General features: G+C 46.8%; 1 protein-coding gene across 2 annotated transcripts in view; it reads right to left on the bottom strand.

Moving 5' to 3' along the window:
* The window catches only part of LOC115326195 (glutamine synthetase, mitochondrial), a 70,180-nt gene that overhangs the window by 22,662 nt on the left and 28,977 nt on the right, over positions 1–18,541 (bottom strand). The window contains exon 1 of one of the 2 annotated variants that reach the window (XM_040502076.2): positions 11,898–11,981. The exons of the other annotated variant lie outside the window; for it this stretch is intronic. The gene's annotated coding sequence lies outside the window, so the exon portion shown is untranslated. Of the gene's footprint in view, positions 1–11,897; positions 11,982–18,541 lie in introns of those variants that run through there. 2 annotated transcript variants of the gene reach the window in all.

The following is an 18,541-nucleotide window of genomic DNA, read 5'->3' on the forward strand; positions in this document are numbered from 1 at the left end:
GCCCAGTCCCAAATTATTTATGTTGGACAGGACTGCCGTGTGCCGTATGTTGTCAAGGGCTCTGTACAAGTCAAACCCCACCGAAACCCTTTTGTTTCGGCGCGGCATTATTACCTCCAAGAGGACTTGGAGAAGGATGTCCTGCGTCGAGAGGTGTTGGCGGAAGCCAAACATGGAGTCTGGGAACAAGCCCTGATCCTCCATGTAGTCCCGAAGGCAAGGAGGTTAGAAGTACTAGGAGAGGGCACTTTGCAATATTGGTGAAGCCTAGTAATAAAAAGTTTAAACGATGTTGTGGCCAACGTGACCGTAGATCTTTCTGGTTATTGGTGCGCGTGACATGTCACGTGTGAGATGGATGGTTGACTGTAGAAAGACACCTTGCAGGCTTGCGCGCGCTCCGTCCAGTAGGTTTTATCAGATCGAAGGCTGGCCTGTGGTGTATTCTAGTACCCCATAGCTAGACGAAGGCTAGCTACGGTCACGTGATGTGGTCACGTTGGCGTGGTAAGTGAGGAGAGTAAGGAGGAAAATGAGAAAGAGGCGAGGCGTCAAGGGAGCATGGCTTGTGGAGGCTACACGGCTGTCGTCATGCCCTCTCCTAGGCTTCTATCCTCCTTGCGAAGGCGACTCGCTCCGCTCCGCAAACGTATCTCGCGCCTAGAGAGGGACATCGAAACGCACGCGATTGAGCTAGACAATCAACACAGGGCCCGTTTGCTCGAAGCGCTAACCGCGGCTAAATTTAGCCGCAGTACCTAGGAGAGGGATTTTGAGATCACGTGACTGGCTCGGTAGGGATGCGGGGAAACATGGCGGTGCCCCAGTGAGTGAGCACCGCTCGCTTTGGAACTAATATGTCGTTGTAGCTGCAATATCGGGCGCGTTAGTCAGCACCGAATGGTGTAAGAGGCTTTTGCTTTGCCTTACCTCACTTAAACCGCAAAGCATGAGCAATGACAACGCCGCACTTTCTTAGATAGTGTCTCGATTCTGGGCACTCCTAAGCCTAAATGAACGCGATAATTGTCGGCATAGCAACGTCTTTGGAAAGCAGATTGTTGATAGCACACAAAAGCAGACGGCGTCCCAACAGACTTTTTTTTTTTAAATTATCCAAGCACCGAGGTGCATGCTACGACTACACTGTACTACGACTGTAGTTGCACGCGTCACACGTGCTGGCGTCTGCAGTAGTAACCGTTCTAAAGCAAAAAGTATAAAACAAATTTTGCTTTGCACGCGCGTTCGTTAAAGCCTTATTATGATTTTTTACTTCAAACTTTTTATAAGAGGAAGACCAGCGCGTGTGAACCGTAGAATTACACTTCCAGCGTTCTCCTCGCGATGCTTGGATAATTTAGAAAAAAGTCTGTCGGGACGCTGTCTGCTTTTATGTGCTATCAACAATCCGCTTTCCAAAGACGTTGCCATGCCGACAATTATCGCGTTCATTTAGGCTTAGGAATGCCCAGAATCGAAACACTATGTAAAAAAGTGCGGCGATGTCATTGTCCATGCTTTGCGGTTTAAGTGAGGTAAAGCAAAGCGAAAGCCTCCTGCATTATTCGTTGCTGACTAACGCGCCCGATATTGCAGCTACAACGACATATTAGTTCCAAAGCGACCGGAGCTCACTCACTGGGGCACCGCCATGCTTCCCCGCATCCCTACCGAGCCAGTCACGTGATCTCAAAATCCCTCTCCTAGGTACTGCGGCTAACTTTAGCCGCGGTTAGCGCTTCGAGCAAACGGGCCCTGCAGGTCAACGGCAAATTGGGGCTCCGCGACACCTCCTTCGTCACCTGGTGGACCCCCAGGGGTCAAAGACGGTACAGCGTAACACACTAACCAAGGTAGCCAGTACGTTCCCGGGAGATACCAGGGCACTCATAGAGACCCTGAAGGACAAGTACGTTAACCTAAATAAGGACGACGCGGAATCGCAATCGTATTCGGGAATCCGGAACCCCGCATTAGATGCGGATATCCTCGAGGCCGAGCTCCGTCACGCCACCACTCAACTCAATCCCCATTCGGCGCCGGGTCCCGATGAGGTCACCAACAAGACCCTACGCAACCTAGACGCTAAATCTATAACGAATCTCACGCGTTTCATTAACGAGATATGGCACAGCGGCACAGTCCCGCCAGAGTGGAAACGGGCTAAAATGTTTTTTATACCCAAACATGGTAAACCTCTCAACGTCGATAATTTGAGACCCATTTCGCTTACGTCCTGCGTCGGCAAGGTGATCGAGCACGTAGTGCTCCGAGTGAGAAAAAAAAATTGACGGTTAAGGCCACTGGAAAAAAACAAAATTACTTCAGGGTGCGAGGCCGGGGTAGCACTTTGCACGCCGTGTCTAGAAAAGTATAATTTTGAGAGAACTATATCCTATAGGCACGCAGGATATCATATAACTTACGGCCCATAGATAGGTGTGTCCTCGATAAATAAATATACTTCATAAATCATGCTACAGTTTCTCTGCATGGGATCAAAATTCGAGTTCGACATGCAAGAAAAAAAAAAAACTTTTAGACTGAAAGAGCGCTGGTCCTAACTAGTAATGAAATGCAAAGTTGAGCTCCAATACCTCTGACTATTTCACAAATCGAGAGACCGCAGACGCAGGAAAAAAGACCCCATCTAATTTTTTCGCTCATACTCTCCGCGAAGATACAATTCACAACACTGTTAGGGCAAACACGTACCACAAGGCTTTTTTTTTTTAACCCCGATACAGTATTAACGGGCACTAAACTTTACCGGCCGTTACTGTACTGCCTAGTCACTTTCCTCCACGCTAGTATAGTGTTTATGGAGCCTTTAAATTTTAAAATAAAAAAAAAAGACCTCTTGATTGCTTGTTCGCGCTAATGGTGTCGCGCTGTGTGCAGGATCGTACTATTATTGCTACGATTGCTATAGACGATTGCCCGTGCGAGTACGAGCTTGCGAAAGCTGGCGCCACAAGTGGTGCCCCATGCATGCAAGCGCGTGCAACGCGCAGGTGAACGTAGCTTTCGCAAGCTCGTAATCGCAAGGGCGTGCCTGCTCAAGCAGAGACATGGCGGCGGCCAGTCGCCCAGCTTGCAATCGTCTATATTGCTAATATCAAAAAGCAAAAAAAAAAAAAAAAAAAAAAAAAAAAACAATAATAAATAAACCGTTTCTGCGGCTGCGAACTTTGAACCAAGAGCCGCCCAAAATGAAAACTCTCATGATGATATATATCGAAGATAGTGATAATAAACAGGCGAGCTATGCATCGAACTTTGTTAGAGAGAAAAAAAAAAAAGCGAAAGGATAAGAATGTAGAGCTCACCCTTGCTATCACGAATTTCAGTTTTCTTTTTTTATTAATATTATTACCAAATACGATATAGCTTCGCCAATACTGGAAACTCCTCCGTAAACCTATGGGAGCGGCGGCGAACGTGAGAGTGGCGCCTCTAGCGGACTCGGAGTCTACGGAAGGAGACGACGCAATGGAAAAGTATAGGCTCCGCAACGTCCTTGAGCTTTGCGAGCCCCGTTTCTTCACCCCAACATCTGAAGCAATAATGCATTACGGTCAACCCGTTTGCAAAGCGGAATCCACTGATTGCAACTGCAACGACAAACAAATAACGACGCGCGGAAAAACGAAGATAGAGCAGTTTATTTAGAGGTCTCAAACGCCACTGAGGGGGATCACACACGTTTGAAGCGCATCTGAGAAGCGGAAAAAAGGCGTTTAGCGACTCGAACTACGTCGTAAGAAGTTACTGTTTATCCGTTACAAACTGCGTTGTCACAATTTCTTACCCGAATAAGTGATTATTATGTCGTGCGCAAACAATATGTTAAAATTACCAGAGGAAGCGCACCAGTCTCTGCAGCATTACAAAAACAAAAAGTAACGAGAAAAATGACCGTGCAAACACGTTCCGATCTTTGCAGAAAAGGTGGGGTCCCCATCCGAGACGAAAATAAAAAGAAATGGAGAACAGTCGCGAACAGCGGCCGGCGATGGCAACGAAGAAGTTAGGAGACGATACAAAAATACAAATCACCCAGCAAAGATCTCCTAAGAGCAGTCACACAGGTCCGCCCGCGGGAAAGTTGTTCTTTTCGAGCTCCGCTAGTTTGCTAGGTCTGACGTAATATTTTACCGATTTCGTGCAACCAAATGTTGAAATAAGGAACAGAAGCCATCCGAAATCAGCGGGAAGCACCAGAAAGAGGCGGTGAGTAAAATACTCAAGCCTGGCGATTTTGAACTCGCTTCGCAAGCCGCCGATGCTAGGCCTAAGTGTTACCAACCGAACGCTTGGCATTGATGGAGGAGAGGCAGAGGGCTGACCGGCCCTCTGTCAAAAAGAACGGGATGGAAGAAGACCCGCAAGAAGAACGACGGATAATACACCCCAAGAAGCGCATTCACAGCGACGCCTACAGCGACAGTGCGGACGAATTGGACACAGACCAGGCGAGGGAGCCCAGCGACGATGATGAACGACAGGATCACGAAGCTGACGGGAATGCACCGTGGACAACTGTCAACTACAAGAAGCCCAAGCCGGCCAAAGGTACGAGAATAGAGCGTTTTGACCTACCAAAGACGGTGATTGTCCTCAAGCCCAAAGAACAAATCAGGATTACGAACATTTCATCCAAGCTGCTACTTGATCAAATCAGAGCGGTACTCATCGTACCATGTAACCGAGACAGGCTCTCGAACGTCGTTAATCCAAGGAACAACACGATTGCCGTAACAGTCTACGACGAGAGGCATGCGAGGGACATAATGCAACTCAAGGCACACTTGTTACCGACAACGGCCGGATTGTGGAGGTATGCGCCTACCGCTCGGTTACGGGCACCATGCCTCGCGGTGTAATTCACGGCATGAAGCCTGAAACGACGGCACAAGACATTGTCGAGAACTCCGACTCCGACTACCACAACATAATTCATGCCAGACCTATTGGCAAGAAGTGCACATTCTTGCTTACCTTCGATGGTGAGGGAATCCCTAGAAAGATAAGCTACCACACCAGGCTGATCAACGTGTACACGTACAGACCGACGGCAGTCATTTGCCTCAAATGCCACGGGTTCGGGCACAAGGCAGCAGTCTGTACAGGGCAACAAAGGTGCAAGAAGTGTGGTAAGACACACCCGGAGGAGGAGCAGTGCGAAGACACATACTGTGTAAACTGCAGGTATCAGGCCACACGGCGCTAGACGGCGGCTGCCTGGCCAAGAAAAATGCAGATACGCGTCTTCAGAAGAGAGCAAAAGCGCCGCTGACGCAAACCAAGAAGATCACAACACCACCCCGCACCAGTGAGACAGGGCAAGGTAGAACCAACGGGAACCGATTCTTACCGCTTCAAAACGTGGAGGAATTCCCTCCGCTCGAGCAGCTGTCGCAGGGCACGGCCGGTCGGCAGACGCACCAACAATCCCTTCAAACGAAAGGCAACATGACGCGGCCCCACAAAAGCCACGAAGTAAACTCTTCGAACTTGACAGAAGAAGAACAGCTTAACGAAATGTGCAAGGAATTGGATGAAATCAGACGACGTCTTATCGAGAAGGAAAGGCGCATCGAGACGATGCGGGTGCGAATTGAAAAGAGAAAACAGGAAGAAGAAAGGTTTCGTCAGCAGAGACAGGCGGAACTAGAAGAGAAACGACAAGCCGAAGAGCAGCGTAGACATGAAGCGCAACAACGACAAGAACAGAGGCAGGCGATTCCAGTCCTCTCGGCACAGCAGCAAGAACGAGCACCGCAACAGATGAGCGGCGTAGGGGAAGAAATTCAAGCCCTGAAACAGGCTCTCCAACAGCACCAACAACAAATGCAAGCGGCGATACAACAATTACGCCAGCAATTTGAATTAGCCCTCGGGCACGTACAAGCACAAGAAGCACAACTCAACACGCAGAACATGCAACTACCAACTCAGCATGCAGCGTAAGCCCACAAATGCGCGTGCTAATAAGGCTACGCCATTTAACATACTTCAGTGGAACTGTCGAGGCCTCAATACTAAAAAAGCGGAACTCAATATGAAGCTGAACGACGAACCAAGGGACGCTGTGTTACTACAAGAAGTTGGCGACAAGAACATAGGATTAAGAGGCTACCGGGGATTTCACTCCCCATCAATTGTACATGTACGCGGAGGAGTCCCAAAAATCAAGGCGCAAGCTGCGGTCTTCCTCAAGAAGAGCTACCCGCATCAGCAACTAGATACATCAATGTGGTGTACAGAAACGCAAGAAGTGGTGGCAGTGCGAACCACTCTTGGGCTGAAGAAAATTATCTTAATATCTGCATACTACAGACCGACGAACGCAGACGACGACAATAGTTGGATGAGCCAGATGATGAGGGACTTCCATGACCACCATATAGTCATCGGTGGTGATTTCAATGCGAGACGCAGCGACTGGGTCATGATGATGAAACAAAAAAGGGACAAGACATTTACGAGGAGTACAGCAGCGCGGGGCTCACGCTACTAAACGATCCACGAGAGCGCACTCGAGTCGGACAGAGCGAGCGGCAACAAGATTCTACGCCAGATCTCACCATCAACACAAACTTCACCGTGGCAGAATGGAGAAGGGAAGATGACACATGGGGCAGTGACCATTACCCCATTACAGTAGGCGTAAAAGAAAATGGAGTCGAAAAACGCAAGAGAGAATCGAAAACAGTCATCTGGAACACGCTCAGGTTGGCTGTATGTACTGAGTACCGAATTCAAGATATCAACGATTTCACGCACGCGCTCCGGGAAGCAACTCAAAAAGCTACAGTAAGGAAACTCATTGAAGTAAATGGTCCCACCCCAGACACGAGACTGTTGTCATTGTGGCAAAAAAGAGTGAAACACCTGAACATGTATAGAGCAGAAAGAAAGCGGAAGGATCTCCAGGAAGCCAACCAGCTGGCAAAAGAGGCACAGATATATGCAAGCAAACTGAACCAGACAAACTGGCTGGACCTTTGCGAATCCTTTAACGAACACACGTCGCTCGCCAAAATGTGGTCGATATGCAACTCTATGCTGGGCAAAAGAAAATAACTAAACACAGTACCAAACATCGCACTCAACAGCGACAAAACAATAGAAGAAGTGCTGGAAGAGACAGGTGACGTTTTCTTTCCACAACCGGCACAAGTTCCTAGCGAAACCATCTATGAACCGGGGATGGTCAACGATGAGGAACATTACAATGCAAACTTCACAATGTGGGAAATGGAGGCGGCGATTGAAAAGAGCAGGACTCGAAGTGCCGCTGGGCCAGATGCCATTAGCAACAGCATGCTCAAGAATCTCCCTGATCAAACGAAAAAAATCCTTCTAGAGGAAATCAATAAGATTTGGAAGAACGGAAAAATGCCTGAAGAATGGAAGCTGTCATGGGTCACGCCGATCCCAAAGGCTGGCAAGGCTGCTGACAAACCTCAAAACACGAGACCAATATCGCTCACGTCTGCCCTATGCAAGTTGGTCGAAAGGATGACGCTGATGAGAATCGACTGGCTAGCAGATAAGCTCAACATCTACCACCCTGCCCAAACTGGGTTTAGGAAAAATCTTGGAACGCATGACAGCCTGCTACTTATCAGGGAAGGCATCTTAAAGCACAAGCCAAAACACCCCCAGACAAGGATGCTAGTGACAGTAGATATAAAAAAAGCGTTCGACTCGCTACCCCACACCACAATAATCAGAACGCTAAAAGACCAAGGCATTGTTGGAAGACCGCTAAACTTAGTAAAAACCTTCCTTCAGGGTAGGAAATACAAGATCAAGCAGGAACCCATGAGAGTAACACCAAGGAAAACAAAACAGGGGTACCGCAAGGCTCGGTACTATCGCCAGCTCTCTTTAACTTAGCTATGGCTCCCCTTGCATGGGAGCTTGAAGAAATCGACGGACTTTTTTTACAATATATGCTGATGACGTCACCATCTGGACCGTCACAGGAACAAATGCAGAACAAATGGAAACATTGCAGCGAGGACTAGCCACAATCGAGGAATTCCTCAAAGAAGCCGGCATGAAACCCTCTGCGGAGAAGACAAAATTCATGGTGTTCGGCCACGGCTGGAAAGATGTTACACCAGACCTCACCTTCGATGGAGACAAGATTAACAAAACCGAAGAACACACAATTCTTGGAATTCACCTGAACTCCAGCCTGAACCCCACAACGTGGATCAGAAAGATTACGAGCACGTGGAAACAAGGGCTATCGATAATTAGAAGAATAGCAAACAAGCTCGGAGGAATTGGAGAGCGTATTGCCCGAACCATCGTACAAGCGGCACTCATACCTAAGGTGCTGTATGGGCTGCGGTTCTACAGACTACAGAAGAAACACATGGCAAAATTGGAAACCCTCCTAAACGAAGCACGAAGGTGCATTTCGGGCCTCCCGAGGAACACCAAGCTAGAGAAACTCCACGAGTGTGTTCCCTTCCCAAGTTTTGCGGAAATGGCGGAGCAACAGGAAGAGGTACAGAACCTCAAGCTTAAGCATACAAAACAAGGACGCTACATTGGCGAGCTACTAGACAGAGACTGCGAAGATGAAGGAAGAATCCCTGATCACCTCCCACCCTGGGAAAGAATTGTTGTGACCGAGGTCAAGCCCATCCCTCAAAAAATGGGCAAAGGTAACAAGGGAAGAAGAAAAAGGAAAGCTGAACAACACGAAGCTGAAGTGGAAGTACTTCTAGACGATCCCAACATCACAGTATGCTATACCGATGCGGCTCACTCAGATGAAGGAACAGCAATAGCATGGCATGTCCCTAGAGAGGAAATTAAGAAAACGGAAACCGTTACCTGCGGCACAGCAAAAGAAGCAGAAGCCAGGGCCATTGCATCTGCGCTACAAAACATAGGCGAATCGTTACCGAGCAACTCAAAGATAATAGTCTTCACGGACTCGCAGGATGTCATCAGAGCATGCAAAACGCACCTCGAAACAAGCACTGTGATTAAAGACGTCCTAGTAACTGCCATTGAACTCAAGATGAAGAATGTTAAAACCTCCATAAGGTGGATTCCCGGACATGAGGGGATTAAGGGAAATGAGATCGTCAACGCTGCAGCCAGGGAGCTTCATCGTTCAAACCTCTGCTGCAGTGGCCTGACGACTTCCCACTCTTCACCAGGCAAAAACACCGGAGAACAGGAAAACCCCAGGCCTGGCATCTATGACCCAATAAGAGCCATCGACATCGCCAAAAATGCGATCAAGAAAAGGCTTGCACACAAGAAGAAAGAAGCAGAGTACGGAATGCCATCAGGATTCAAAAGGTATCAAACGGTTCGTCTAAGAAGGCTTCAAGCAGGATCAGCGATCACTCCGTCAGTCCTCAAGAAATGGGACGACAAGAAAAAAGCTCGCAAAAATCCAGATTTTGTTCCGGATCCGTACCAGTGCAAATACTGTAAGGAGCACACTCCTGCCGACATCCAACACCTCATGTGGGAGTGCAAACACCACGATGAGGCAAGACACGCAACACTCGAACAACTCGAACCACAAGACCGACCACCCACGCTTCAAGATTGGCTCAACCCGGTCGGGGAGACTGCGAGAAGAAAAACCATCCTGGGCAGTGTCCTCACCTACCTAGAGAAGACCGGCCTGGGAGACGACATCTAATTAGATTCTACCCAAATAGCCCAACATCCCCTCCCCCCTCTGGCCCTACCCTAGCGTAACTGCCAGTTGTATCTTTTGCCCAATAAACGCTTCTCATACATACATTCAACGACGACGATCGCACGGGGCGTCGGTTCAAACTTAGCAGGTGGTGCTCGCCCTCGGTTTTGAGTCCACAATAAGCAAAGCGGAAGATACACGACAAAACTATAAAAAAAGAGCTTAACTTTTTTTTTTTTTTTTCCAGCTGCACGTTACACGGTTGTTTATTTGCTTTCGCGACGTTGGTAGGAACTAACTAAGAACAAAAGAGCTGCAATCTGCTACGTGCTAGCAGTGTGTGACCTTTTTTGCTTTCGCTTTTCTTTTCCCAATGACTTTGGGAATGACGAATGATGATGCACCTTTGCATTTAATTGCATTATAATAATGACTTTGGGAAGTTGTTTGTTTGTTCGCTTGGCGCAGCAGTGCAAAAGCACATTCCAGTACTTGTTTGCGTACATGTCCAGGCAATCCTTGCACACCGTGCCTTTGTTTTGAGTGTCGATCAGCGGCCTCAAGTGCGTTTTCAGCTGAACTTTTGTTTGGTGAAATATTCGTCTGTTGAGGCGTCAGTGGCGATTTTGAAGCCAAACTTGGATGGCTGTTCAAGTTTAATTTGATGTAACTTAATTACTCACGTTTGTTCGGTTTTCGGGAAGCGGAAGGAGGATTTTCCACCACATCAGAAAAACTGGTTTTCGCAGTGGAGATGGCAGGCATATGGCATGCCTGCCGTCTCCAGGTATGCGCTGGTGTATGCCCGAAGACGGCCGGTTGATCAACCAACGATGACTCATAGCAGACGTGACCGCGTACTCAAATAAAATCCGAATAGAAATGTATAATGAGCTTACACTCCTTAATATATTTATTAAGTATCAAAAAGTACATATAAAGATTTCGGATCAGAAAATCAATCGAAGGCGAACATAGGAGGTTATCAGAGACCGACAGTGGAAAAACAAAAACAACAACAACAACAACAACAACAAAGTTGCAGACGGCCCTCCAAATGTCCAGGCATAGCGTAGCAGACGAACCGGTGGTAGTAAGCGACGAAGCGAAGGAAAGAAAATAAAAACTAAGCCAAACAAGGCAAAGCAAAATACGCGATGATTCGAACGTCAAGTAAGCGCCATGAAAGAAAAAAGCAAGCAAAAAACATAAACGCAGGAGGAAGAACGACCTCGGCGGCGTAGCGTCGCCTCAAACATAAAAAGAAAGTAGACTTTGAAAAATGGAAGGAGGTGCACGACCGTCCATCGGCTGTTCTTTTTTGTAACTAGGCTTTTATTAGTTTCAGTAATAGCGTCAGATTTGCATGTGCACAATCGTCTTTTTCCAGAGCATACTGACATCGCAGTAAGGTACGTCGCTCGAAATCGCCTTTTGCTTCTTTATCCGCAGACGATTGGGATATAGCCAGCTCGCTATTCGACGAAACGGCTTTAAGCAATACAATCATGAGAAATTGAAATTGCAACAACAAAAAGAACTGATCGATATGCACAATAAAGTTGAAACGTAGCAATGTTCTAAAACATTTTTTACATTACCCTTTTCAAAGAAACAGGGCGAAGGTACATTCGTGTCTTGCCTGGCAGACATAAGTTCTGAGTCTTCTGGCGGAATGTTTTCTTCGTGAGAGACCGATAATTGCACCCTACAAGCTGTAACATCTTTCCCTCCCGAAGAAAATGTCCTTGACTCATGCAGTGGAACCTACTTTTTAACATTCAAAGCAGCGAATAACCGTGATAATTGTTTTTCATTGCTCACCTCGCACGGAGATAGGCAAAACCAATGCATTGTGGAGAATTCGTCTGCTAGCGGAGATTCCGAGCTCGCCAGGGGCGCTGCGATCACTTTTCGCCCGTGATCCGCGGGAGTTGCCAGTATTGGCTTACATGGTATTTGTTATTACTTTTACATTTCCTTTGATTATAGTTATAGCTTCGACTGCTTTGGTGTTTTTCCTCGTACCCGGAAGTTCACACTGCGTCAACTTCCGGGTAGATATTTTTTTTTTTTATCTGTTGACAACATTGAACGTACGGTGGCTGGTTTCGTAAGGGGAGACGTCGTGACTCGCGACCATGATTAATGTTTTTGAAAGCAACCGAAATTAATTTCGAAGCTATCAGTGCGGCACACATACCTGAAGAAGCAGTGCAGTTCCTGGAAATGCTTTGAGGATAGCGGTTGTGGCTTCCTAGTTCGATGCACCCAGTCGCCTCTCGCCCTTAGAGTCGATCGGAGTGCCCACCTACATATCTTTATAGAAGCCTGTGTCTACGCGAGGGTAAGAGAAAGGGGGGGGGGGGAGACAAACCGGTGCCGTGGGTTGCGTGCACGGCAAGAAGGGAACACTATATATATAGAAAGAGAGAGAAAGAGAGCAAGAGAGAGAGAGAAAACGTAGCGCAGGATGCCAAAAAGTATAAACGGCGGAAAAACGTACTTGAGACGGTTGTTTGGAGTCTTATAACATATTGAGACTAAATATTGACACTCCTTGGCTACATCACGTGGCCCGCGGCGTCAAGAGATTATGCTAATTGGAAACACTTGGGCTCCTTGAAGAGCTCCACGATGGACTCGACACAGTTATCGCCACAAAAGCCGTTCATTTGGTGCCTAATTCAAAGGATAAGCCCCCAGCTAAATCTGACCGGGGAGAAGGAGACACGTACAACACTGGAAAACCCGACTGAACGAAAGCGGAAAAGCAGCCACAAGGACAGCAGGCGCCAAATGCTCGGCGAAGGACTAAGTCAGTGAACGCAAAGTCGAAAAAATACATTACATTTGAGAAAACAGGTTACGAGGTGTCTTTTCAGTTTAAAATATTGGAACGACTTAGACATACAGTAAAGCGTGGGTAGCCTGTAGCCTATGGAATGTGTACGTTCACGCAAAACTCCAAACAATCGTCTCAAGTACGTTTTTCTGCCTTTTATATATAAAATTGAAAAAAAAAAATGACGATGGTTGAATCGTACTTGATCGAATGAATCAATTTCTTGCGAAACCCCCGAAAGCCAAAATAAACGGCGGCGCCAGGCTCTTGGCGCCGATGTTTATTTTGGCTTTCGGGTGGTTTCGTAAGACATTGATTAATTCGATCAAGTACGGTTCAATCATCATCATAATTTCAATTATTTATCTTTCAGAGACTGCCGCACGATGATGAAAAACGCCCGATATATATAAATATATATATATATAAGTCAAAGATGCGTACTGTCGGAGTTACTAATTCGAAGTTTATTACGACGTTTCGAGCGGGGACCGCTCTTCATCAGGTAGCGAGTGTACAGCCCGCGAATGTTTATATACCCCTAAGAAGAAATTAGAGGGAGTAAAGTGCAGTAGGAAATAGAAACAGCGTTGACAAAACAGATAGTTTACACAGAAAGGAGAGGGCACCAAAACCTGCAAATGCATAAAAAAAAAAAAATGTTGTTGGTAAAGAGATTATTTCCTCTCGTACAAAAAAAAAAAAAAATGGGTTGGGAAGGGGTGGCTCGTCTTCAAACCAGAAATAGGATACATGTGACCCCGACGCCCCCAAATCCCGTGACATTCCTTTGTGCTAGAGGTCGAAGTTTAACACTTTGGGGGATTTTTTCTTGGGTAAGGAGTGGTAGGATGTGACAGTCTATGCCTGCCTGAGATTAACCGCTTGAGCCGCATTTATCCGTTTTGGAGGTTCTCTTCGGACTTAAACGCATTAGGATGTGGTTTAACTATCGATTGTTAAGTTTAAAGATCTCCTAGTGTCTTCAGCGTGTGCATCTAGAGAAGCTCAAGGGCGGAGAGGATCAGCTTTCCAACGAGCCAGCTGCAAACTAAACAGCCTTCCCGGACTTTCATTAATGCCCTGGTTGAAGGTATTAAACTTATAAATAAAATATGATTCTTTTTGGTCTCTTTCAATTTTTGTGCTGAAGCCTGATTCCAAAATTACAACAGAAATGTGCTTGATTGATTAGAAAGAGACAGGTGCTTTGAGAGCGGAAGGTCGGGGAGTGTTTGTGCGTGACATTTGTGGTTGTTAAAGCGTAGTCTGAAAGCCAAATTAGTCTGTCCGACGTACTGTTTATTACAGACATTGCAGTGCAGGAGATAAATCACGTTTGACGTGCCGCAATCGTAGCTACCCCTTATGTTCCACGTGAACTCTGAATTTGTGCTCGTGGCGTTCTTTGTTTCTAACATGTGCTTGCATACTTTACACCTGGGCTTTCGGCATGGTCGGCAACCTAGGTTTGCGGGAGTGGTAGTTTTTGATTTTACTAAGACGTCCCGGAGATTCCTGCCGCGTCGATAGACGACCCGAGGAGCGGCGGGAAAGATTTCTTTGAGGCGGTCGCTCTGTGACAGAAGATTGTAATTTTTGCTCAGTATGTTGTTGATGTTTGGAAGATTGCCTGTATACGTAAAAATAAGGTTAGACTGTCTGCTTTCTTGAGGACGCTCTATTCGGTTGCCAATGATGTCTGAGCGGTCGAGGTTTCCTGCCTTGTTTATAGCGTCATCGATTACATTTGCTGGATACCTCTGCTGGGTTAGTACGCGTTTCAGTTCCTGAGCGTTTTGTATAAACACTGTACGCGCAACCCGGAAATCAATCCAAGAAGAAAGGATCGTGGTTTGGGAGCTGATGATGGCTGTTTGACAAGGACACGCACGGCTGGATGAGACCTTGACTGCCGCATCGCAGTTTCCTCGTTCGTAATTTCTTACGCTGATCATATTGTGAGTTTTTTCTTTTTTTTTCAATATATAAGCAGGTTTTCCGCTTTGTGCGTCTTCGTCCGTCTTAGAGTCAGACAGGCAGCACACAATGCTATCGGCTGTTTTAGGGTGGTCAGTTGGGCGAGTTGGTACTCGCACAAGGCTATCATTGCGCTTGTCTACTACTTGTTTAATGCGTAGTGCAGTAGGCGCTATGTGACAATGACACTATTGTTACGTGACGTCAATTCGTCATTTTGTTGTTCTTGAAACGTACAGGTCCTCTACACACCTGGGTTAATGGTTTCATTTGACGAGGAGTGAGAGGGAAGGAAGGATGGTGGGAGGTGGGGTGACGATGATTAAATGATCTGGACAATCCCTGGGACCGGAGGAATGCGTCCAGGGATGAATACACTTGCTTTGACTCGCTGAGCACGCTGGTTCTTGATTTGATTCATTCACCCAAAAAGGTTTTTGTTCGGAGTTCGGGTGTTGTCCTTTACACGTGTTTATTGGTTGGAAGGATTACGTTGCAACCTCTGGGTAACAAATTGAGCAGTCCCGCGTTACTCCACACTACATGTCACAGCGAGAGCTGCGATACATCACGGGGTGAAGTCGTTGGGCGTCGGTGGCGCGTTCACGCATCGTGAGATGCGTGAACAAAAAAGCGTTCGGAACACAACAGACATCTGACCATTTTGTTCCGAACGCTGCTTCATTTTTTTTTTTTTTTTTGTGCGTGTTTTTGAGCGCGTGAAAGCGCGTCTCTCGCGGCATGAGCTCTTGACATTGAAAGTGCGGCGACGGGATTTTGTCTCCATCGTTGAAAGAGCGCATGCAGCGGGCATCGGGTACTTCACAAAAACCGTAAAGGCTGGTTCACACATTCGCAACGGCTGCGTTGGCACGCAACCGAAATAACCGTAACGAAGGAAGACACCGCAACAACCGTGACTCATGGTTTGCTTCGCGAAGCTACGCCTTACATCGCTTGCCATGCTGTGTACGGGGAACGCTCGTCGCAGTGACTTCGTCGTTTCGATCGTTCCGGTTGCATGCGAATGCAACCAACGCAGATGTGTGAACCAGCCTTAATTAAGGATAAAACGGGATAACGCTGTGGTGGTGTTCTGTGCTAACGCCTCCGTTTCGTGCGCAGCGCACCCAGGCTCGATTCTTGAGGGCGACGGACGATCATTTTCAAGGATTCGGCAAAATCGACGACGGACGCCGTACGCCCCACTGAGCCAACTACAGCATCAACAAACGACTACAACTACATCAACAGCTACAACATGAACAACGAACGTCATTTTCAGGGATGGGAAGAGTCCGTAGCGACTATCACTGTAAAATGATGTCCGCGCGATGATTGGGCAGAAATACTCAAAAATGTATTTGGAAATACAAATACTGGGATACATTAAAATAGTAGCCAAAATACTGATACTAAAATACATCTGTAAAAATAAATCGCGATACGTATCCGAAATACATTTTAAATAGAGGCAAAAAGTATTTGGAAATAGAAATACAGGAATACATATTAGGGAGAGCAGAAATACAAATACAGAAATACTGATACGGCAATACATTTTCACATTTGTTAGAGATACCAACTGAGATGAAGCTTGAAGTTTGAAGTGGAAGTTTTTGATCCCGAAATTACTTTCCCGTAGGCTTGTCACTTCGCCTTGAAGGTAGTGGTTTCGGACGACGAGGAGTATTTAATGGACATGATTAAAATAGCACAGACTTGACAAGGACAACAAAGAAGGCACACGTACAACAGGACTGGCGCTTACTTCCAACTAAGTTTATTGCATCATCAACCAAGCAATATATACCATCGCCAGCTTCCAACTAAGTTTATTTCATCATCAACCAAGCAATATATACCATCGCCAGCTTCCAACTAAGTTTATTTCATCATCAACCAAGCAATATATACCATCGCCAGCTTCCAACTAAGTTTATTTCATCATCAACCAAGCAATATATACCATCGCCAGCTGTCGATGGTATAGATTGCTTGGTTGATGATGAAATAAACTTATTTGGAAGTAAGCGCCAGTCCTGTTGTACGTGTGCCTTTTTTGTTGTCCTTGTCAAGTTTGCGCTATTTTAATCATGTCTAGTAAAAATCAACTAGCCCAAACAAAAGTCGATTTACAACAGTATTTAATGGACTCAAAAAAAAAAAAACGCTCCATCAAGGACTGACCGCGGTCCCTTCCCTGACATCCTGTTTGTCTGACGATGGATGCGAAAAGACTTCGACCTCTAAATAGATTCTATGGCATGCTAAATCCCATCCAAACGTCACCACGCCCCTGTCCAATAAGGACGTCCCTGCCAACATTGATCACATGACGTCACGGTGAAATAAACTGGTATTCTTTATCTCTAGGTGCGGTCTTGAACATGAAACATTACCACGCTGGTGTATGAAAGTACAATAGATACTTTCGTTGTAGGTTACCTCGTTGAAGATCGTGCAGGCAGTGTCATTCGGAATTTTCTAGAATAGTATAGACCACCTGAAGCATCCTGGAACATGTGTCTCATCTTCTGTTACGGTTGAAAAAACGATACGATGGCATCTCTGTTGTGAACTTCCTTCCTGCAGACCCTCCACCAACGACGCATAGATTGCAGTCATCAAGTTTCGCCTAGCATCACCCAAACAGAGACCTCGTGGATTGCGACCAGATATTGCCGGCACAGGTGCAAGCTCTCTGAGAAACAGCGCGCTCGAGACGAGTCGCAGCTGTACGAAGTCTGGGTCGGCACAGCGAGGCCACGTCTGGCCTTCTTCCTGGGTTTCGGATCCCCAGAGCAGCGGGTCACGTTCACGTCGGCTGATGACGTACCCGTGAGCTGTGCAATATTACGGGCGCAGCCGCAGACGCATTCGAATATGTTGTGTTGAACTTCACTGCGTGATTTCTCCTACTATTTCAAGTCAACCACCGGCGGGCTCGTGCTGCAATGAACTGTGTGTGACCCAACTTTGCCGGCTGGGTGTACTGTGTACGCTAAGGCAAGAGATACATTTATAAGCGGGCATTGGATGCCAGCAAAGATTGACTCAAGAAATTCCTGCCTAAGGACCTGCGGCAGAAGATGCTCTGACTCCAATCCTGGCACGCCACCTGGTTCGAGTCCCGAACTACGCAACACTTCTCAGAAGAGAAAGGAGGACGCATAGAAAAATAGTTTGAAGAATCGGAAGGAACCTTGGTCAGCATAGCAACAATTCCCCAGCATCTCCTTAACCGTGGTGCCCTGAGAAGTGTAAAAAAAAAAAAATGCGTTCCGAACTGTATTTTTTTTCGGGGGGGAGGGGGGAGGGGGGGAGGGGGTGTATTTCTCAACAAATGTAACGAAATACATTTCATCCTGATTGTATCGCGATACAAAGAAACATTCCAAAATGTATTTCGATGTAGGAATACAGATACTGGTGAAAACAATGTATCTCAATACAGAAATACAGATACGAAATGTATTTCTGAAATACTATCGCGATACATTTGTATCGCGCGATACTGCCCAACCCTGGATCATGAAACTTATATAGGCCTCGGTGCACCGCGTATTTCACTGTCAGATGACTCTATGACTCTAGATGTACCCTTCGAAAGCTCGCCCTCGGCACGCGCTAGGCAGACTATACCAACAGAATGGTGGACATCATAACGTCAATAAGAACACCCCATATTTTGGGCACTCCTCTCTATTACAGTAATCGTCTCGGAATTTCGCGTGATTACTGGTTAAATCAGTAATATTTAGAAAGACTTTTAGCACGTGAGAAGCTCAGTAGTGCGCTGAAATTACCACTCGTGGAGCAGGTACAAGGCTTTTGCCGTCACCCTTACTACTGGGTGTCGGCAAAAGCACCGAGGCGATGAGCGCCGTGAGGATGCACTTTTGGCCCTGCTTGATGGACTCTTATCAGATCGCGTTGGCTGCGCTGTCGGACTTATTAGAGAGTTTCAGGGAAGCGTGTTTGCACACCCGGTACGGTACGATGGGTCATCCGGTAGGCAC

The sequence above is a fragment of the Ixodes scapularis genome, unplaced genomic scaffold (genome assembly GCF_016920785.2).
Source record: "Ixodes scapularis isolate PalLabHiFi unplaced genomic scaffold, ASM1692078v2 PGA_scaffold13__105_contigs__length_92229423, whole genome shotgun sequence".
In the NCBI taxonomy this organism is placed as follows: Eukaryota; Metazoa; Arthropoda; class Arachnida; order Ixodida; family Ixodidae; genus Ixodes; species Ixodes scapularis.